The sequence below is a fragment of the Globicephala melas genome, chromosome 17 (assembly GCF_963455315.2).
Source record: "Globicephala melas chromosome 17, mGloMel1.2, whole genome shotgun sequence".
Classification (NCBI taxonomy): domain Eukaryota; kingdom Metazoa; phylum Chordata; class Mammalia; order Artiodactyla; family Delphinidae; genus Globicephala; species Globicephala melas.
The window spans coordinates 63,376,958-63,397,698 of NC_083330.1; positions in this window are offsets into that span (position 1 = coordinate 63,376,958).

The following is a 20,741-nucleotide window of genomic DNA, read 5'->3' on the forward strand; positions in this document are numbered from 1 at the left end:
TGGGTTCTGGGCCTGCTTTCTTTTCAAAATAGATGTGTCATTTGGGGCCCATCATTTAAACACTCTGTCCCTCAGTTTCCTTAGTTTTAAAGTTAAGAACATACCTTCCTATGTTTTAGTTTCGTTGTTAGGACCAAATGTGGACTTAAAAGTACTTTGTAACTTCTAACGCAGGGTTAAATCTGTGTTCCCCTTGATCTGCACAAGTGTTTAGAAAAAAGTAATTGCTATTAGTTTAAAAAAGTAATTAATTGCTATCAATTAAAAATCAGGATATTTCACATAAAATTTCGATGTTAGGCTTCTCTTGAAAAATCAAACATTCTGGCAACACTGGCCCATATTCCTCTATAACAAGAGTTGTCTGGAAATGAGTACTATTTGCTCCCGTGGAACAAGATATTCCTCAGTTTCTTTAGGCCCTACAGTTCCCTGTTGTTTTACTCAGGGGCCATTTCATACATCCATATGATGTTCTGAAACTCTGCCCGCCCCAAAAAAGAGACCAAGAAAGATTAATATTAAAACCAACAGTCACTAGATATCGAGCGAGAATTGCTTAGCACCCAGTGGTGAGTTAATATTTTATATTGAACACTTTACTAAAAAGGTTCTTATTGGCCTTGAATAAAACAACCTGCAACCCAAATCTCTCTGAATCAGTACCATTCCTCCTCCTTTCAAACCACTGCTGCCACAGAATTATTCCAGCTGACTTTGTCCAAATGTCCATAGCCACTATTTATCTGGAATTCCATTGAGTGGATTAGATTTTAATTCTGAGATCATTCACTAGACAGTGTCTGAGGCAATCTAATCCCCAAAGTACAGCTTATTATTTTTAACTGCAAGTAATGTTTTGGTCTTGGACAGAAATTAATTCTTTTTCAGTGCCCAAGTCAAACCTTTCGACTACGTCAATGGCCAGAGGATGTGTGATTGCCTAGAAACAGACAAGAAGATGCCAGCCACAGATGGATTTCCATTTGGAAGCATTTTAGACACAAAAACAGAAATTAACCATCCTCCTTCTTTTCCAGTGGGGAGGACCATGCCAGCTCTACATCAATAAGAAGAGCTCTTAAGTCACGGGATGAAGAAGGAGGTAGAAGACTCGGATGAAGGATGCCCTGGATGAGAAAGTTGCCAGTTTAGGCAGGCAGAGAGGAAAGAATTTCTAGGGGGACATTCATCTAGGACGTGCACGTCCTGTCTGACTACAGGTAAGATAGAGTGCTTCTGGTTGCCCTAGCTTTACCTATAACTACATATGGAACTAACCCATCTTGTGGGCTTTCTTTCTTTCTTCTCTGTTGTTTTTAACGCTCATTTGCAAATACTTGGTTCTCAGGCTTCCAAAGGTCCATCTTTCCATTTGTAGAGTCAGGCTATGGGACAACACAGATGATCTACCTTCTGTGGGAGCCATTCTTCCTCTGACACCACTTACTATCCGGGAAGCTATGAATGAGATGCAGCAGTGAGCAGCCCAGTCCTTTCCCACAACTGTACAGCAGGTTTCTGCTCTTACTCTTTTACAATCTCAAATGATGAACACAAGGCCTCAACCGCTTTTCTGTTCTCAATTTTAAAGTCTGTTTGGAAAGATCACTCCTCTTCAGACTCCCTTTACTCAAACAAGTCAGAAGAGACATTACTACAGACTCCATAATTTCTGCTGGCTTATTTCAGTGAGGTTGATCGTCTGTTAACGACTTTTGTGGCTGTGGTTTGGTTGTTTCATTCATTGGCATTAATAGCTTTTTCTGGCTATTTATAACCTGAAGTTTGTTTTCTCCAGAGAAAAATCCAGAAGAGATTATCAAACCTCTCTCAACACTAATGTGTACTCAGCAAAGTGCAGAAATAATAAGTACAGTTCAGCAGGTGGGGGGAAGAAGATTTAGTCTTAGAAAACAAGCAGCTTCGGGTTCATTTGGTAAAATAACACACTAGTAGTTAAAATGTGGGGGTCACGGACACCCCTCAAGACACCAAGGAAAATCATAATAAGCCCTCTTTCTACAATAATGCAGAATACTGGGCATTTAAGAATTCTCTAAACCCACTCATGGTCTTAAAAGATTCACAGACCTCAAGTAAAAGCCCAGGGAGGAATGCAAATAAATACTCTTTTGTTTTCAATTCATGGTCTTGGTAGGAACATTAGTTATACAGCTAGTTAACAGATAGTCCATAAGACAGATCTTTACCCAGTGAAAGACTGGAAATTCAATACAACTTGAATTCAAACACTGATATGCTGAAGTGATTACCGTTCCCAGTTTATGCATGAGAACACTGAGGTCTAGGAACTGTAGCATTCCCAAGTTTACTAGCTAGTAAGTAATAAAGCTAGAGTTCTAACATAACAAGAATCTACGCTAGTGGATGGGCCCACTTATGTGACTTTCACCTGAAAATACACCAATACATACTCAACGCTGTCCATAAGCAATAAGCTTTTCTTGATGTGGACAATTTTTAAAGTCTTTATTGAACTTGTTACAGTATTGCTTCTGTTTTATATGTTGGATTTTTGGCCGCGAGGCATGTGGGATCTTATCTCCCCAACCAGGGATCGAACCTGCACTCCCTGCATTGGAAGGCGAAGTCTTAGCCACTGGACCACCAGGGAAGTCCCTAAGCTTTTCTTTCTGTTTAAGATCACTTAACCTACACATCACGTTTCTTATCTCGCTTGAAGGTCATGTGACATCAGAGGGACGTAATAAGTTCTATAGAATGAGACTAGGGAGACTATTTTATCTTCAATCAAGACATGAGTACCACTAATTTTTTAAACTGCAGCCTAAATATATAACAAAAAAAGCTTGGGTATCTGGATCCCTGAGTTCTTACTAAAATTCTGTTAGCCTGTAGACAAATAATTTGTCTGAGCCTCAGTTTCCTGATCTATTCATTGAAGGTCTGTAAGCAAGTGTTTTCTAAAATTGTATGGGCCTGTCATTCTGTTAGAGGAGACTTTGGAAAGCAACCCAGTCTCCGGAGTTCTACTAAAATATCATTCCAGGGAGTTGTCTCTGATCAGACAAGTCTGGGTAAAGTGCCTCACATATGTGTCCCTGAAGCCCTTTAATTCTAACACAGCACTTACTATACTGTTTTGAAATCATGCACTTACCTACCTCATTAAATAGTAACTTCTCTGAAGACAAAGGCCTGAGTCTTTTTACCATCCAATGAAGAAGCAGAACATGTAGGATAAGATCATAGACTCCAATGCTAGACTGGTTTGCACCTTAGGTGTGTGTCCTTGGGAGAGTTACCCAACCACTCTGTACCTTGGATTCCTCACATATAAAGTGGAGACAAGAATGGCACATAACACATGGAATTATTGTGAGATTTATGTACGTAAGACACGTAAAGCATTTAGCAGGCTCCCTGGCACGTAATGAACATTCGATAAAGCGTTATCGCCAATGTCTAACATTTCCTGGCATGTAGTAGATGTCCAGATATTTGCTAAATAAGTGAAAGATGTATTGATAAATTATTTCCTCGGCATTCAAGATCTGAACCCTAAAGAGTCCAAATTAATGACAAACTGTGACTTAGGCAGTTTGTCTAACCCAAAATGAGGTACTTTTGAAAAAGAATAGATTCATGTATATGTATAACTAAATCACTTTGCTGTACACCGGAAACTATCAAAACACTGTTAATCAACTATATTCCAATATAAAACAAAAATTAAAAAAAAATAAAATTAGGTGCTTTTGTTATCTAGATTCGATGCTCTGTGCATTATATGAAGTTGTATTTAGGAGTGCTGTTGAATAGGAAGCTCATGTTCTTGTGGCTGGTTTCAAATTCTGGTGAAACTTCAAACTTCACGGATTAGAGGTTGTAACAAAGAGGGACTTCCCTGGCGGTCCAATGGTTAAGACTCCGTGCTTCCACTGCAGTGGGCATGGGTTCAATCCCTGGCCAGGGAACTAAGGTCCCCACATGTGGCAGCCGCCCCCCCCCCCCCAAAATAAAAGAGAGAAGTTGTAACAAAGAGAAGCATTCCCATTGCCAACCATCTACCTTGAAATATATTACACGAGCAAAGACCATAAAGGGATATGTTTACATGAGAGACTTTGAAGCTCTATGAAAAAAAAAATTGCCATGCTTTGTGATTTTCACACTAGAGCATGGACTCAACTCTTCTAACTAGATACTGAGCCTTCATTTATAAAAGTTCCTATCTTGGTACCTCCCCCCATCATTCTTCATGGAAAGCTCCTCCAACCTGTTTCCACTTCTGTTCCTGGGTATGTGATGATATTGTTGTGGCTTTCCCAACACAATGGTGCCAGCTCATTTGTAGCAAACTAATTTAGAATGCATTTGACTTGCAGATTATGTTTTGGTATACTGCATCCTCAGATAAACAGACATATACTCAAAATAACGCTTAGAAATATGTGTTACAGCATCATTAAGATGAATAGCGCCACATTTTAGCTTGTCCATGCTCGGAAAAATAGAACCTTAACAGCAAGTTCTTACTAATTCTTTCAGGAACAAAGATAGTCCTTTAGGAAGGAGCATTTTTTAAAAGGTATTACAGATATCTGAATCACTGTCTTTATAAGAAATAATTGCTAACTTTATTGGCTATGATTCCTAAAGAAAATTCTGTTCCATGTACATTCAAACTATCTTTTTCAATAGCTGTCTGAGTAGAAAGAATAGACAAAATGCCACCCCAGCATTCCACATAAGCATAGATTCTTGACTATTCATGCTCCCTACAATTTCAGTCTGGAATTAGAAGAGATAAAGGAAAAGGATGATACAAAGATAAAGGAAAGAGGAGATAAAAGGAAAAGGATGTGGGGCTAAACAATTTGAGTGTACTGGGCTTGAATTTTCCTCTGGGCTTCAATTTTAACTAGGGGACCACCAAGTTACCATCTATTATAATAATCCATAATCCTATAATCTCACCACTCTCTAATGACCATATCCTGGTTGTAAAATGATTTACCTTCTGTTACTCAGTAATTAGCAAACTACACTGACAAAGTGCACTGCATACATTTTAGCTTTGAAATATTTTGCTTCCAACATGGCTTCTTAAAACAATAATGATGTTATAGCAGCTTAATTTGTCAGTAAGTTGACATTAAATTGTTTTCTCAGCTGTGTTAAGTGACAAGAATCAGTTCCACATGTTTATCACATAGACTATGATTTATGATTCCTGAAGTAAACTTGATGTTTGCTTCCACTGGAATACATTTATTTATTTTAATTCTGAGGCTATTTGGGGCAGGGGGAAGGAATGCATTACTCTCTTAAAAGTTTCCTTTAATGACTATATCAAAGTAGGAGTGAAATCTTCAACTATACTCTCATGCTACTTCAAAATGTGTTATTTCTACTTGCAGAAAATAAGGAAAATAGCATTGAACATATAACCCTACATATATACTCAGCTGACAAAACTGATGAATCTGTTTAAAAAAAAAAAGTTGTTTTAGAAACAGACTCAGACAACAAACTTATGGTTACCAGGGGGGAAGGGGGGCGGGGGGTAGGGATAGTTAGGGAGTTTGGAATTGACTAATAAATAAATAAATATGTGTGTGTGTGTGTGTGTGTGTGTATTTGTAAATAAAAATAAATTTTAAAAATAAAAAATAAACTGTTTTAGCAATTGATTCTGTATGCTGTCACCAAGACAACACCAATACTGACAGCCAAAAGTACATTGTCTTTCTGTGTGAACATATTTTAGATAACCTTAACTGCAAAGGAAATTAGATCAGAGTCTGATTCTGTGAGAAAATGCAGAACTCTACCCAGATTTCCCCCATGCAGTGGGATGTGGTCTGTTTTCGTAGGCTGAATAATCCCTCAACTTCCCTTCAATAACTCACCATAATGTCCCCCAAGACTTATATTCATCCCAGAGTCATTGCCACCAGCAACTATGGCAATGTATGACTAGTCCGTTAAGAAGTGAAGCAAGAGGCCTGATGAAATCACAGGGCTAGCCTAAAGAAGTAGAATATTCTCAGGCTCTCTTGAGTAATATACCATTTTCACTGGATTTTCAGACGTTTCCCCGGGGCTAAGAGGGAGGACTGTATGATGTTTTCTGTAGAGAGATGCTTGACTCATTTGGTTACTATTACATGTAGCAGTGGTGACCTAAGTGGGAAGGAAATTCAAAAAAGAGGGGATATATGTATACCGTAGAGCTGATTCACTTTGCAGTACAGTAGAAACTAACACAACATTGTAAAGCAACTATACTCCAATAAAAATAAAAGGATGGTAAAGTTTCAAAAAAAAAAAAGAATAGATAATAGGGAGCAGAGGAGTTTGTACTGTTAAAAAAGAAAACCTTACAATAACCTGTGGAAAATGGCAGGATCCAACAGGTTTTTGTTTGGGGAGCAAACAGGGTAGAAAGTATTGTTCTTGAAAATAGTTTATACATGTAGCACTTTATAACGATGTTCCGTCTCCTAAAGCGTAGTGCTAGTATTAACATAAGGAAATCAAGAGATTGAAAAAAAGACGTTTTTAATCACTGGATTTGTTTCTAAATGTACAGCTGAAACCTATTTGAATCCGAGTTTCAGTTATTCTGATGTTAGAACAAAAGGCAGCAGCTCTCGCCTCACATGTTGTGAACAGTAGATTGTCAATATTTGTCAAATGAAAGGTGAAGAAACCAAACATATTTATCCAAGTTACACCTAGATAATGCCTGTAAATCTCAGACTGCAGTCAAACCTTATACATGATGGAAAACAGGTGGGGCAGACAGCTGACTTTTGAAGTATCTCACAATCATTTACAGTCATCTATGGCATTTTACAAGTGATAAAGACACACATTCAGTGTCATCTAGGTTGAGAAGTAGTCACCACGTCCCATTTGAAGATGAAGAAAAATAACAGTTGCTAGGAATTAATGACAACTTATCAATAAAGAACTGTAGATTGGCCTGAGAACCTAATATTTTTTATTAATGATTTACATTTGAGTGCTTACATTGAAGCAGATGTAGTGCCAAGCACTGTTTATACCTTATATAATTTGATTCTCATAAATGTTCTGTAAGGTAGGTATTATTGTTCCCAGTTTATATATAAGGAAATTGAGTCTAAAAGAAGTAATTTCCCTAAACTAAACTTACAAAACCTGTGGGTGGCTGAGCTGTGATAAAAGCCAAGTCCAGTAGACAAAAAAAAAAGCCAATTCAAGTATCTTCCTGCAGTAGAGTAATTTGAGATAGACTTTGAAAGATAAATATATTTTAGACATTCAGAGATGGGAAGGAAGGAAAGACATTCCAGGCAGAGAGCATGGTTGTTACTTCTGCTCATGACTGTATGAGTCTAACCCAAAAGAATGGGAGACAGACCAGCAATAATCAGTGTTGAAAATCATAACCACATGTATCCATGTACATAATTATGAGCATCTGTTCAAAAAATAAAACGACACACATGAACTTTAGATAGATTTGGATAGACATCACAGTTTTTAACTGCAATTTGCTTTGCATAACCAATTCTTGCCCTTGGTTCTCCAAGGCCAAGACTGAGAAACAGTAACTTTAAGATGGAGCAAACACTCTGACAAAGAATAAGAAACGATAGGCAACACATTTGATTAGGAAGCGCAAAAGGGGCTCCACTTGCCCAAAGAGACTTGAAAGAAAAAAAGATGTTCCCATAAGGCATAGCATAAAATTGACAGGATTTTACTCAAGATTAAAACATCGCTCAGAACCACAATATCAACACAGGGACACTTTATTGAATCATCTGTTCTACTCTTAGGAAAAATAAGTCAAACCAGGTTTGGTACACCAAGAAGGAAATTCACAAATAACAGAGGAATCCAAACAGGCCACTTATGGCTAAGCCAGAGCTCATTGATCATATCCAGGATAATCATCACACATACACAAATTTCAGCACCTCAAAAATGTAAAGATTTTCACATGGGAATGCAGTGTTCTGGAATTAACTACTCATATCTCTAGAATTTCTGTGTCGTATAATTCTTTGAGTTGCATGAGAGTCATTTTCTTAGGTAATCTGGTCAATCCTTTTGACCAAAAATCAGATTATTCTTTTCCCAAAAAAAGAGACAATTACCACGTCTTTCCAGAAATTCTTGCCCAACATCTCAGAGACTAACACAGATTAAAGTACAGTTACATTCCAATCATCTACATAAATTACAGAATTCTGTCTGGGTCCCCTAAAATAGGAGCTTCCATCCCCTCAAAAAGTTAATGGGATACTTCAAAAAGAGACATGTACCACAATGTTCAATGCAACACTATTTACAATAGCCAGGACATGGAAGCAACCTAAGTGCCCATCAGCAGATGAATGGATAAAGAAGACCTGGCACATGTATACAATGGAATATTACTCAGCCATAGAAAGAATGGAATAATGCCATTTGCAGTGACATGGATGGACCTAGAGATTGTCATACTAAGTGAAGTAAGTCAGAGAAAAACAAATACCGTATGCTAATGCACATATATGGAATCTAAAAAAACGGTACTGATGAACCTAGGGGAAGGGCAGGAATAAAGACACAGACATAGAGAACAGACTTGAGGACACGGGGGGAAAGGGGAAGCTGGGATGAAGTGAGAGAATAGCATTGACATATATACACTACCAAATGTAAAATGGATGGCTAGTGGGAAGCTGCCGCATAGCACAGGGACATCAGCTTAATGCTTTGTGACGACCTAGAGGGGTGGGATAGGGAGGGTGGGAGAGAGGCTCAAGAGGAAGGGATATAGGGATATATGTATACTTATAGCTGATTCACTTTGTTGTACAACAGAGACTAACACAACATTGTAAAGCAGTTATACTCCAATAAAGACATTTTTTTTTAAGTAATGGGAAATGCCCTTGTCCATCTATATACCTCACTCTCTCTTCTCCAAGGAAATAAGATTGATGAGTCTGGCAGATAAATCTGAACATTTAGCTCAGCAGCCTTTTCCCTCTAGTTTGGAATCTACCTGTTCACGGAACCAGTGCACTTTGGTTCTGGTCTTTTACCCCACAAAGTAATAACCCATGGGTTAGGGCTCATCTTATAGAGCCTTTTTCTGTGACTACTCTACTGGAGCTTCTGGGACTAACATAAGGTAGTAAATCTGTCTTCTCCGCAGAACCAAACTCCATTTGCTGGATTTACCCACTGTCTAGAATTGAGGAGGTAGCGATATTAGAAGGCCCTGTTGTCTTGATGCGTTGAGGGAACACACTGCAATTCAGCTATACCAAAATTACGAAGCTAATCATTTTTACTTTGATCTGTATGACTCCTGTATCTTTTTATTAATGTGTTATAAACACAGGGAGGGTAGTCAGCATAAGAATTATCACCCCCCCCCCACCAAAAAAAGAATTTACCCAACACAAAGATTCAAAGTTAAATCCTGGCAAATTCAAAAAGCAGGAAATAGGAAATAAATGTCCCTTAGATTTTTCCACTTATACTTCGATTCATATTTTGACTCCACCTCTTAATATCTGTGATCTCAAGCAACAGACTGACTTCTCTAAAACTCCCTTGTCTCATTAAAAAAGAGAATAATAGTTCCTGCCTCAAAGACTGATTTAATTGCACTAAACACATTTAAGTGTGCTTAATTAATTAAAGGACATAATTGAGCTAAGCACAGTGGCTGGCACATATCAAGTACTGGGCACCTACTCTTAACAAAATGTGTTTGTTATCTGAACAAATAAAAACTCATCATTAGTCCTCTGATTGTCCCAATCCCCAAGGGCGCAAGAGATCAAGAACAGTCATTAGAAGAACATTGAAGGCAAACAAGTAAATTTTTTAAACTGTCCTCAGTAACTTATCCACATACCATTAAAAGATGACTATATCCACAACAGAAAAAAAAAAACATTTAGTTAGTGTGTTTATTTCATGAATGTCTCTGGGGCTCTGATACTATAAGGGCCTCTTTTTTCCTTTCCATTAACTATAATGCATGGATTTTCTTAGTTTTCTCTTTACCATAAATTTGTCTTTATACCTGTTAAGTTTTAAGGTTACTGTAGACCCATTGATCTAGGTCCAGCTGGATATTAAATTGAAAAGAGTTGATTAAATAAAACAGATGGAAATCATTCATTCATGCAACTGACTGAGTACAGTAGTGTCCGTTACTGTTTTAGGTGCTGAGGATAAAGCATTGAACAAGATAAACATGAAGGTAAACACACATGGTGTTTAATTCTAGACAAGGAAGACGAAAAATTAAGGAAAACATCGGGACAATGGGTTACCCTGGCAACAAACATCTGGTCTGCAACTCAAAGAATTAGACTGTACTCTCATTAACTAAAAGGAACTGAACTTCTGAGTGTTATAGAAATATTAAAGAGTAGGAAAAGAGTTAATGCTCACTTTCATTGGCAAAATCAGACCTGTCCTCCAGAATCTGATTTTTTTTTAATCAGGCAGGAACTCCTGAAGAAATATTAACACTATTACTACTAATAATAGTTTATGGATAGTAATAATAACAGTAGCTGGCACTTACTGAGGATTGGTATCCACCAGGCACTAAACAAAATCCTTACCTCTCCTATGAGATAAACATGATTGCCTCGTTTTAAGATTAGGAAACTGAGGCTCATCAAGTTAAGTAGTTTGCCAAACATCATGGGATGCCAAGATTCAAACCAAGACAACCCGATTCCAGAGCCCTCGCCTTCAACACTCACATAAATCTCTTGTACTAAGAAGGGGGAAAAGAACAAGGTTTTCTGAATCCCAGACCTCCTCTACCCTCAGTATCCTGGGTGAAGCAGTACTAATACAGAGCCCAGATTCTGAGGGGATCCCAGGGACTATTTGCCATCTATGACACCTGCTTTTTCAAATCCATCCAAGGAGCATTTATTGAGCACCTATTAAATGCCAGGTAACGTGGTATCCCCAGTTCAATACAATGCATACTGTCTAATACCATTCCAATCCCTCAGACTCTGAAATTATGTTTTGTGAACTTAACAATGAGTTTCCACCAATTTCCATGTGTAGGCTTTACTGTCTTGCTGATGATAAAATGTTCTCGGCAACTCCAGACCTCTCATCCTGACAATGTCCAAGTAAAGAAAGGCCATTTCTTCCTGTGGTTCCTCCTTCAAGAGCAAATAAATTTACATGTCCCAGCTAGCTTCCTCACAAGTCTCACTGCCTTGAGTGAGATCACATGTCCATTTTAAATGCATAACTTTGTCTTAAGGAATGTCACATGAGGATTGGTTTAAGCCTGGATTTATGAACCAATCATTAGAATAGGGAGATGAGATTATCCTGAAATTACTCAGACTCACCTCCAAAGTTGTGCAAGGGTTAGCTTCCCCTAAGGCATGAGGGCTGAAGACAAACCAGCTTTTTATTATGGAAGATAAAGGAGAATAGATTCAGGGGAAGTAACAAAGTCCACCAAGGCTTGACGCTGTTAGGAACTGATTTGTAGCTCATGAAAACACCAGTTCAGTCATTACTGAACATCCATTAAATCATTTCTAACTGCGGAAAAAGTAGGCATACGTCTATTTTCTCATCCAAAATGGCTGGACCCCAGCCAAGTGGGTCTACCCTGAAAAGGTTTCAGACTTGATCAGGAAGACGGTTAGTTGGAGCTGCAAACAGAGGACGCCACCAGAGAGAGAGAGAGAAGAGCCCCCAGAGGCAAAATTAAGACAATGAATCAGTCGTCAAGGTCCAAAGAAATGAGACAATATAAAATAATTTTTAAAAAAGAGGAGCTGGGCTTCCCTGGTGGCGCAGTGGTTGAGAGTCCGCCTGCCGATGCGGGGGACACGGGTTTGTGCCCTGGTCCGGGAGGATCCCACATGCCGTGGAGCGGCTGGGCCCGTGAGCCATGGCCGCTGAGCCTGCGCGTCTGGAGTCTGTGCTCCGCAACGGGAGGGGCTGCAACAGTGAGATGCCCGCGTACCGCAAAAAAAAAAAAAAAAAAAAAAAGAAAGAGGAGCAAGCAGATACCTCCAGCAGTGGAATGGCAGAGACACAACAGGGAGTGACGGCAAAATATCCAGAAATCTACAGCCCCGAGCAGGGTTGGCGTGTTTTCACACAGCTTATTCCTTCTTGATCCTGGCTCCGGATATACGTAAGGTTCAAGGTAGGTCAGACAGTTAAGCTGTGAGAAGCTCCCCCTGGTCCTCAACACGTGCAAGACCCCACGTGGAGGATAGAGCACCGGGCTTCCTTCGGTCCACCATGTCTGTCACTGACCGAACCCTATAAATTCCGCTCAGAATAATAGTGGGACTACTCGGGATAGTGATATTACCCTTACACAAGCCCTAAAATTCACTAATGAGCAGCCCGTTAGCTAAGACATTGAAGGCTATTAAAATGCAAATATTGAAATGACCTCACGCGCTTACTAAGCATCAGTAACACACTGCTCTGGGTATGAGATCATGTGGCAGGCATGGGAGTGAACGGCTCAGATCTCCTTTCAGGAGAGAGCCTGACATGAGGACTGAAATGAGTGGACAGTGTCTGATCCACTGTCGTGTTCACAGCGAGGACATAATCCCCCTGGGCTGCCCTGGCCAGTGACTGAGCACAGCAGGGGCACTACAGCCAGGCCATTCCTGCCCACTGTGGGCAAGTGATCTTTGCTCCCTGACACATGGGCTGAGACTCTCTCAGAGCTGCTCCACAGTCTTTGAGACTCTTCCTGCGCAGGCTCCCTTTCTTTCCTCTCCCTCTTCACAGCGGTCAGACCTGCCTCACGATCTGAGCCTCTCTCCAACTACTTCTGCTACTTCTCCCCATTATCCTTCACAGGTGTTTCTAGTTCTATCTTAGCGTGTGCTTCCTAGAGCATCTAAACTGACACAGATCATAAGAAATGTTAAGATCTATCATGCACTGTTAAAGTCCTTAACATCTATAGAAGAAAAGAAATCTTAAGAGTTTGAAGAACCTTCACATCATCTACCTCAACGTCCTCAGCGTTTCAGCATCTTTTGTGCAGCACGGACAAAAATTTATGCAGACACTGCCTGAGCACTTCTGAAGATAGGAAGTTCCACATTCAGTGGAACAGTTCATGCTACAGGCAACTTAGCTTCTCCCTGCAGAAACTACCTCCCCATTGCTTCTCCCCATGCTTCTAGTTTTGTACCCTAGGACCACTCAGAATGAGGTTATATTACCTTCACATTGAAGGACACATACTTGCTTAACCAGCAGAGCAAATACCCCGCATATTGGATATGGTTTCCAGAGCCCTTATCACTATGCTTGCTCCTCCTTTGCACTCCAATTTCTCAATGTCTTTGAAAATGTATCCGAGCTGCAAACAATCATTGTCTGTCTATTCTACGAATCCACTGTTAAGCTGTAAGCACCACAAGGGCAGGTGTCAAATCTCTACTCTTTATCACAAAGTTAACTCATGACAGAAACCCAATGTACATTTACTGAGTGAAGCAAGGAAGAGATGAATGTCCTACCAGTGTCCCTAATTCTCATGAAACCAACATTCCATCCACCACTGAGGGATCTAGACCCCAGTCCTAACAGGAGGAGCTGAGAGATCTATTGAGCAGGTCCCCCTGATCAAGTCAAGGTGAGCCCTCCAGAGTCCTGCTGAAGACAGACCATCTTCAGATGGATGGACTGTCCATCTCCTGGATGGCTGCAGGGTACAGTATTCTGAAATAAGTCCTATCCTCTTAGTCAAAGAAAGAATGAAAACAAGATATCGGGGAATATTGAGGGCAAGTGAGCCTAATCACTAGTAAATGTAGCTTAATATCCTGAAGTCCAGCCAGTTTTGAGAATCCTCATTCCTCTGAACGTAGATTGAGTAGAATATGTAATTGGGGAGAACCAAATTTTGGTCTTTTTCTGGGTGTTACTTTTAGGGCGATTTCATTTTTATTTCTATCTAATATAATAATTAGAGCATCATTCATCTTGCTCACTGGGACATTTTTATACTGTTAAAACTGAATTATTTTCAGGTATTTTTATACTGCCTTTTTGCACTTGTACAAAAAGACAGTATTATATCTTCAAGTTGTGTTAAAACACAATTTGAAGTGGGAAATAGGGGATTTACTTTTTCTGTAAGTGACAATGTGCACTTGAAGCACACTTGAAACTTATTTAATATTCTTTACAATGCATTTTAAAACCTTCTGGGGGCAAAAGCTAAAATTTCCCATGGCCATGGAAGACCAGGGGCATATGGGGCGGGGGGGGGGGGGGTGGGTGGGCAAAGAGCCTCAGTGGAGATGAGGCTACCACTGCAGTGATTCAGTGCAGGCCGAGAGAAAGGTTAACCATAAATTTAGCTACTCAGCCCAAGTGGTTAGAAGTACAAATTGCTGGAGAGTGTTGAAAAGAGGCAGCCCTTATTCCTTGTCTACACCTGTATCTACACCTGTGACACACCATGGAGCTGACTTTCCCCAGTTCAGTAGGGAGAAAGTCTAGGAGGTACCACATTATCATCCAGTCTAAGCCATGTTCTTCAACACAGTTTACCGCAAGTCTTAACTTTGTAGAGTTCTGAGAACTGCCTGGCCATTCGTGAAAAGAATACTTTGGCCACTGTTTGCTTAAGTCCCTTATGTACATATTTTTATTAGTTAGAACCTGGAGGGTGAGAACTACAGAGAAGCCTGAATTGACTATCAGTGACAATATTCATTCTACATTTATTTTGGAAATAGAAAATTCAGAACAATGTTTCCCAGCTTGTGAGCCACAGGACACTAGTTCCATAAGATAACAATACGTGCTGCATTTTAAAATAAAATCTATAGCCAAATATGTTTCCAAAATAGAGTTAAAGTAGGCTGTTGTGGGTCTTTTCTGTGGCTTTTGGTAATCTCATGTGCACTCTGATTACCTACAGTAGATATGAAATTTCTCGTGATTTCCATAATTATTTGACCATGGAACTTCTTTGTTTTAAGCAGACAACAGTGGGGAGAGACCCTTCCACAGAACTCCACCTTGGGAAATTCTGACTTAGACTAACTCTACGGAGTGAGCACCATTTCTTCTTTTAAAAACATTCATTCAGAACCCACTACGCGAGTGGCACTGGTTAGGCAATGGCAAAATAGAAATAAGATAGAGTCTCTCTTCTTCTAAGAACTTACAGCATGGTGGTGAGATCAGACCCACAGAAGACTGGAAGCAGAAAACCAATTAGGGGTTGGATGCATCAGTCCTGTTGAGACATAATAAGCAGAGGCAGCTACAGCAGAAGGAGGGGAGCAGCACAGAAGGAATTTAAGAACTGAAACACGTTTAGAGAATGTGTACTCTATGCAAGACAAACAGTGTGTTAGACAAATGACATATTACAAGTTCAAAAAAGAATCTCACCAGAGCATGAATTTCCTTCAGAGAGAATTCTCTCGGGTGACCCCAGGCTGAGTTGGTAGGATAAGGGGAAGGAATGAAATCAGAACTATGATATTATGGGATAGCCACAGTTCCAGGCAACCCCAGCTAAGAGCTCATCAAACCTCACAGATGAGCATACCTCCCACAGTTTAAGTATCAAATAGTAAATTTGCAGAACCACAGAGAGGAAACTCTGCTGCCAACTTGGAAGCTAGGCAGAGGGAACATTGATTGGGAGAGATTTTTTTTTTAATTAAAGATGAAAGCATTTTGAACCAGGAATGAGCATATTTGAGGCTGTTCCCTGCTTACAGTGAATTATATCTCCATCTTGAAAGGTGATTCTTTTAAAAGTCTCTTATGGAAGTAGCAGAAACTGTAGAAGGCATTCACGGAGAGAGGGTATTTCACCGAGACCCCTGAAGCTCTGAGAATGTTACTCCCAGGGCTCCTGCCCTGTATGAGTGGGTGCAACAGCAAGTATACGTCAGTAGAAGAGGAGAAACGTGTGGCTGAACTTAGCTGAGGCAAAAAACTGGGAAGGACTGAACTTTAATCACAGATAAAGAGAAAAACTCTCTACCATTAGTGTATCATCAGCTTCAAAAAAAAGTGTCCAGCCTGCATGGATCTCATCATGGACAAGTGGGGGACAACATCAGACACAGGGATTCACAGACACAGAACCACAGGGATGCACGGGAAGAGGACCCAGACCAGATCTAAGATCAGTGCTCCCAGCTGAGCCGCTCAGTGAACGCTAAGTGCTCTCACAGGCCCCAGGAAATAGAGCAGCAGCGCCATAGCTATCTTTCATTCGAGGGTTACAATAAGACACATGTACAGCCTTTTGAAAGTAGATCCGAGATTTTAGAGCATATGCACTTCAGACTGATCCAAACCAGATTTACCCAATTGATTACAACTGCCAAGGGCAATCATTCTAGCAAAATGGCTGTGTCTGTTCTGGAAGCACTTCAAATTTGTCCATCTCTCTTCTTCCCTAGTAAACGTTTTATGTGAAAGGCTCAAGGGTGTTTTCCTTTACTTTTCAGCAACAAACTCCATGTTTGGCAAATTAACTCTTGCAAATTTTCCAAATTGTTTCCTTACTAGGGTTTTGCAGAATAAATTTATCTTCCTTCCTCTGACACCCTTGTTCTCATGGTTCTGACCCACATTCCTGACTCCTTTCCTCAACTCCTTTTGCAATAAGTGTGTGTATACCACAAATTATCACTCCTTTATATGTGGTCAATCAGATTGTTCTTATCCACTGCTCAAAACCTTCCAGTGGGACTTCCCTGGTGGTCCAGTGGGTAAGACTCCACGCTTCCAATGCAGGGGGCCCAGGTTGGATCCCTGGTCGGGGAACTAGATCCCTCTTGCATGCCACAACTAAGAGTTCGCATGCCACAACTAAGAAGCCTGCATGCCACAACTAAATATCCCGCTTGCTGCAACTAAGGCCTGGCACAGCCTAAATAAATAAATATAAATAAATGTTTAAAAAAATAAAGCAGCTTTTAAAAAAAAGCAAAAACAAAAAAAAACCTTCCAGTGGCTTCCCTTCCCATGCTTGGAGGGGATAAAAAGGGAAAAAAAAAACACAGAAGTACCTTATCAGAGAGGTCTTCCCTGGCTACTCTACATAAAATAATATCACATCCTAATCACTCCTTACCACTTGATATGATGTATATTTGTGTGTTCATTGTCTCTCTCCATTCAGAGATTATAACTGTTTGGATCACAGAGTCTGTACATAGTAGCTGCTTAATAAAATTTTGAGTTAATAAAAGGAAAGATCTCTAATTCTTTTTTCTCTGTACACCAATCGTGCAGACTCACATCTGCTATCCTCATAAGTCACACGCAAGGCAACCTATCTCCCCCTTTCATCTACCCCCTGCAGGAGGGCAAGCCAATGGAAATCCTGCCCCGGGGCCTTGTCAAAATATAGGACAGGAAGTCTCCTGTCCTATATTTGTCTCCACAATTAGACTCTCTCTGCCCAGACATCAGAGAGCCACCTCGCTGGAAGGCCCCCTCTCCCAGGGACACCCCTTGCTTTGCCTATGCCTAAGTAATAAACTTTTGAATTACTTGCAGTCACTGGCCCTTGCGTGGTGTGTATTGATGTTCAACACCTGAACCCAACACAGACAAAGGGCGGACCCTGCATCAGGCCAGTTTAAACCATATCAACTCTGCCACGCTCACTGGGCCCTCCCAGTGAAGGAAACCAAAAGATGTCTCCCGCTCATCGCCCTGATTCAGAACACGTCTCCTGAACCCTTCCTCAATCTGGACTTGACCTTGCTTTCAAGCCTCTCGGCTGCTAATCCTATTTCTCCTATTATTCTCCTCTTTGCCTCAGAAGTGTGAGTTTCACTCACCGCTCACAAGGAAGGAGTCAGTTTCTCTCTGGTTCAGCTGCTGCTGATCACATGTGATAGACATCATCTGGGCCTTCAGTTTGTCTAGCACCCCAGGGAACACCTCTTTGCCCAAAGGGAACTCTCCTAGGAAAGGGACAGATGGGAATCTCGGCTTCCATAAACAGGAAATATTTTCAGCCTTTAGTGTATGTTTAGTCATCCTCAGATAATGTTTTAATATAGTCTTAACTAAAGAACCCCTCTAGGTATTTCAGGGGTCACAAATTCAAATACCCATGGTTGCCAAGCAGATGTCATAGCCAGAGGAGTGGCTGGGGATAATACAATAGATTGTTGAGACTGGGGCCAGTAGAGAGCACAGGCCTTTCCTGGGGGCTTTCCAATTCAGGCATATTTAACATTGCTCTGTGCTGGCCAAACAGAACAGATCTTTGGGCTGGATTCAAGCTACTAGACTAGAACCCCTGGGGTATGGTTAATGAAAGATACCTGAATCAGGTGGGATAAACCAACAACTTTGAGTAAGATAGTATTTCTCAATCTTGGCCACACATAATCATCTGGAGATTCAAAAAAAGAAAGAATAGTGAAACCTAGCAGGACCCTGTGGGGCTCCTGGGCACGGAAGCCTTTCTATGTCTCCCATTTCTTATTTGTAGGGAATAGACGCCAGCTTCCATGACCTTCCCTGAGTTCCGAAGGGCAGATTCCAACAGTTGCTAATCAGGGAATGGAGGGGATGCAGAGACAAGGGAGGAACAGTCAGAACACAATAGTGCAGCCTTGGGGCAGCGTCCTGGTTCTGCCTCGAGGGATACACATAATATCTTTGAGCTATTCTACGGAACTAAAATCCCCAACAAATGAAAGATGTTAGCATCCTTCATTCCAGAGAAGGTCACAGCTTGAGAAACTCGAGAAACTCATCAGGAGACCACCTGAAACCAGATTAAAAGGCTACAGGCCCTTCACACTCCCTGATCCTTATCAGCAAGCCTGCGCTTGAACTATTGCTACGAAACTCCTCCTCACCAAATCCCCCGGGTTGCAACACACAGTTTGAGGCATGAGCCCGCTGTGTCCCCCTTTGCCTGGCAAATCAATAAAGCTATTCTTCTCTACTTCACCCAAAACTCCGTCTCTAAGATTCGATTTGGCACTGGTGCACAGAGGCCGAGTTTTCAGCATCAATAAATACTGATGCTGGGATCCCAACCCTAGAGATTCTGATACAATTGCCCAGGTGAGCCTGGACATCAGGCACTTTGAAAGATCCCGAAGGATTCATGTTTACCCAAGTAAGCAACACTCCTTTCAAGGGTCCGTTTAATGAAACTTACTAGGCTGCTAGGAGCATAAGTAAAGTCCACAAGTAAAGCCTTGCTCCCAACGTAGTCAACATTTTAAAAATAAAGAGGAGCATAAACTTGGAAGAAAAGCCAGTTGATTGTAAGAGAAAGATAAATAGCAAATATTTAGAGAACAAAAGATTTCACAGGAATGCAGCACATTAAATTTTTAACATTAACAGCCAATTTCTAACCAAAAGTTTCCCCAATGGCACCTTAGTAGAACAAAATGCTTCAAGCACATAATGTACCCCCCTCACGGCATGTCCAAAAGGACTGTTATTATTTCAAGGAGAAACACTCATCTCCAAGGGTCTGTGCAATGTTTCTGGAATATCAACATTAAAAGAAACCATGTTTTCTTTAGAAAACTCATGGGCATACATACCAGAAGGTTCATTTCAATCCAAGCCCAAGGATTTACCCACAGATGTTGTAAGCATCAACCCCCCACTGCCTTGTGGTGGAAATGATGAAACTGAAATTCTTCAATAGCCAAAGGATAAGGAAATTGTGCTCCTCTAGTGGATTTGTGAGATGGGAGACAGGATAAAGTCAGTTTTTATGGGTTCACTTCTTTTTGTTTATCTATGAACCACATTCTTTGCAAAAAAAATCCATGATTTCTAACAATGTCTTCTATAAATACTCAAGACTTCACATTCTTGGAAGTTGCTACATTGGGATTCCTGGATCCCTTAACCATGGGTATTGCAGTGCCTTTTCAATCAAGCTAACTACCTCCAGAAGCAGAGGGCTCAGTCTACAAGCAGCTCCTCTTGAATGGTGCCCTGGAAAGAAACTGGTATCATTCCTTATAATGATGGGTATCATGACCTTGCCTGTATCCACTCAGTGCAAGGATCCCTCAAGGTCTTGTTTAGAATAACGTAAAACAAAGTGTCCCAAATACGCTCCATAAAATGTTCTCAAAATAAGGAATGTATGGGAAAATAAGTTTAGGAAAGGTGTGTAACGTGTCTCCCTTTTGTAGATTGCCAATGCTCATCAGAACATCTGAAAAAATCCAAAACAAGAATCCCAGAATTCCTTTGTGACTGGATTAAGCGTTATATTCCATGTAATTAGTGTTTGGGGGAGTATGCTTCTGAAACATTTGTATCTCATGCAGAACATTAGGCTCAAACATCAGGAAACCAAGAATCTCATCCCATATTTGATGTGAGTAGTTGTACGACCTTGACCAAACCGCTGAAGTTTTTTTTTTCATTTTGCAAAACCATAAGAGAAAGAACGTTGGCTCAAAATTCTAGCCTGGACCTTGGAAATGTCTAGATTTCAATAATTTATCTACCATTTAATGTTATTTCAGATCCACAATCCCTCATCCATAACTTAAAAATATAGAAAGGCTCTGAAAACCAAAAGGATTTTGTAACTGACTTAGTACCGAAACCTGTCCTAAGCTAATATAAGCCTGTTTATCCATGTTTTCCCACTTAGCATGACTGCCCACCAGTTTGGCTACATAACTATCCAGTTGATCAGTGTACTTAAAATTTATTTAAGTAAA